The sequence below is a fragment of the Lupinus angustifolius genome, chromosome LG07 (assembly GCF_001865875.1).
Source record: "Lupinus angustifolius cultivar Tanjil chromosome LG07, LupAngTanjil_v1.0, whole genome shotgun sequence".
Taxonomy (NCBI): Eukaryota; Viridiplantae; Streptophyta; class Magnoliopsida; order Fabales; family Fabaceae; genus Lupinus; species Lupinus angustifolius.
This window is the reverse complement of record NC_032015.1, coordinates 18,082,009-18,085,726: the sequence shown is the minus strand read 5'-3', so window position 1 is coordinate 18,085,726 and position 3,718 is coordinate 18,082,009.

Here is a 3,718-nt window from a genome sequence, read left to right as displayed (position 1 = left end):
TATATATATGAGCGGGGATCTAAGAGTAAGTTCTCATCCTGACCATAAATTATATGGACATCTAATAATTTAGATCTACTTGTAACACACGCCAGTTCTGACATGCGACCTCCGAGACGTGCCACCCATTAAGCTTAAATACCCTGCAATATTTTATTTCCCTCTCAGGGGAGCCTTCCGCGACTCGAACCCGTGACCCCATGGGTAAATAGTCACTATACCACTGAGTAGCTTAATTGTAGAGACTCGGTGGTAAAGTGACTATTTATCCCTGAGGTCACGGGTTCAAGTCGCGGAAGGCTCCTCTGGGAGGGGAATAAAATACTACAGAGAGTATTTAAGCTTAATGGGTGGCACGCCTAGTATATTCATGGGTCAGGGAGGTCGCATTTCATAACTGAGGTGTTACATTATTCACTAATTGAAACCATTAGATGTTCATAGAATTGATGACTAGGATGAGGACTAAGTTGAAAAATCTTACTCTTGGAGTAAGTGAATCTCTCCTATATATATATATATAATGTTTCTTTATTCCACCTTTACCATTATTATTTGACTTGACTATATAGATGGTTTAAATAAAATGTAATGCCCTTTTATTCCTTTTTGGTTTATCAAAATCTTACTTCTTTTTCCTCTGTAATTTGTTTCTTATTTTTGTGATCTAGTCAATCTTGTGGCAAATTACAACCACCAATTATTTTGACCCTTAAAGTGGGTAACCATTGATATAAATTTAGACTTTTACTTAATAAACTATGCTTTTTGATTTAGTTTAAAGTCTAAATCAATGTACCAAAAAAAGTCTAAATTAGTTAACTCCACATGTATAACATTTTGAAATTGAAATTTGAATCAAATGCCATTGAGGGAATAAATGACTTTATTCTTAATTAATATTAATTAAGTGGGATTCTTACTTTTTCCACACTCACACTAGAATGAGTGTTTCGTTTGAAGTTAAAATAACACTCATATGTGGAGAACAAACTATTTATTGATTAATTGGATAATATTTACGCATATATTAAGCTTTTCTATGTGTGCAATCTTTTTTCCCCTCATAGGATGCCATATGCTGAGATAAAAGGAAGAAATGTAACAAATATTACACTTATACTATATACCTTTTTCACCCTATTATGGGAAATATATATGTTGTTCATAAAGTGTTAGATCTTTAATATTAATTATTTGATTTTAAGATGCTCTAATTGATAGAGATATGATGAGAGATGATTGGGTTGTAAATAATTATTTTTGAAGTATTTTATTTTAGTTCACTAAATTATCAACCAAACTTGTTTGTTTAGCCCTAACTCACGGATTAGGGTCAAAGTGGGTCATAATATATAGAAGCTCAAAGGTCATGTGGGCCAGGGCTATCCATGGGCTAACTCATTTTAACAGTTTGATACTAAGAGCTAGTGAATAATTTATATTTTTGTATTACTACATTATTATTATTATTATTATTATTATTATTATTATTATTATTATTATTATTATTAGCGTGTTGACAGGCACTGTCGTGCCTGTAAACCTGTTTTTCTATCGTTTGTAATGTATATTCTACCTACTATAAATGTTAAATATAATAATTTGTGTTAGATATTATAATTTGCAATTGAATATATTTGATTGTGATAATTGTTCAATTTTAAAAAATGAATGTATATAAAATTATGTTAAGTAGAACACACTGATATACTCAAATTTTTATTGGACTTGTTTTCATGCTTGTTGTAATCTAGAGTTTGGTAAGGAAGCATATGGCAATATATTTTAATGCAAAAATAATGTGTTTTTAATTCAGGCTTAATTGGATGGTGCTACCACCTCCATTCTCTATAATGAAACATGAAGTATAAGATGTATGTATGCAACTATGAAAACTAAATTATAAGAAGATGAATATTTCTACTTTAATTAGAAATATCCATAGTGTAATTGGTTTATTTCACTACATACTATGGGCCTTTATTCTTTTTGACATCTTTATCCTTTTTGACATTGTTACTTATCATCCTTAATCTATGCCTATGTTATATTCCTTCACCTTAGTTATTGGATGTGTATAAATAGTATGTAAAAATTAAGGGTTTTGTCATCCTTATCCCAAAGTTGGGAATAATAACTTAATAGATACTTGTTATTAAACAAATAATTGTAAAGTTTTTTATTCTTTTGAATGTATATTTCCTAATAAAAATATCTACTTTTGAGTTTTATGAGCAATGTTAAGAAAACCAATTGTGAAATTTAAAAGTTTTTACAATTAAATAAGTAGAGAACAAATACGTTAATACATATAGGCACAAAAAAGTTGTAGGTCACTGCACTTATTCATGGATATAGCAAATAGGTAGATTTCAGTTTTTTTATTCATGCATATAATAAAAAACCATACAACTCAAGTGCACAATAACTGGAACTATATTTAATCAGAACTTGAACTATGGTTAAGTCAATTTATAATATTGTTATATAATACTTAAAATTTAGAGTTAAATTAAACAACGTAAATTTTATTTTGAGTTGACTGAGATTTTATAAGTTGAACTTTTTTATGTCACATTTTAAGTTTTAATTGAAATTAAGGATTATGCCCACAATTCATAAGTATACTAAGATTAAATTATCAACAACAAAATGGAAATCATTTTTTATTTCATTTTATTTTTTGTAAATGGTGCATGTATCATTCGTAACAATAAATAAAAGACTAATAATGAAGTAATGAACATATTAACATGTTGAAATTAAACTACATTATTATTATTATTAATAATTAAAAAATATCATCATAAGCCAAATTTGTTGAATAAAAATTGTGTTATGACTATCACTTGATGACTCATTTGCTAATTTTTTAAGAAAACAAACATAAAAATTATAAATGAAGAAACAACATCTTTCCATATCTTAATATTATACTAATATTTCACCATTTTTATTCAATAAGTGTTCTTAAATTTTTTACCGTCGTAAAAAAATTATATTTATAACCAGTTGAGTTATTATATGTGATTTTATTTAGATACATAGAACATAGTCAAATATTTATGAAATTATGCATCAAATAAATATTTATGCGGCATTACCAACAAAAAAATAAACTTTCATTGAATTTTTATTTAGAACATAGTGCAATAGTTATGGGGATTATGCATTGAATAAATCTTTATGAGGCATTACCAATAAAAGGTAAACATCCATTCAACCATAATTACTTATCCAATTAGGAGTCAAATTCCTTCCAAAAACTCTATTCCTATTCCTAAATGTTTCTTTCAACCTAAACTCATCTTCAAGACTCTATTCTTTTTTCAACCTGAACATATCTTCAAGGCTCTATTCTTCTTTGGCACACCATCTTGTTTAGTTGAATACAAAGAATGGTAGTAGTATTTTGATTCAAAATGAAAATAGATGGATTATATCTCAAAGTAGTAATTGACTTTTAATTTGAGTGAATCAAAGTTACATGTCAAATGATAGTTATCAAAATATAAGCCATTTACAATAATTTCCACTTTAAATCTTATCACACAAATAATTATAGTGAAAATTTATACAAATAGTTGTATCAATCATGGTTATGACTGCTACTATTAATATATTTATAGAACATAAAAAAAATAAAAATATGAGAAATAACTGAAAAAGTTAGACAAAATCACAGCTTCATGAAAAAATGATGCATCTCATGCCA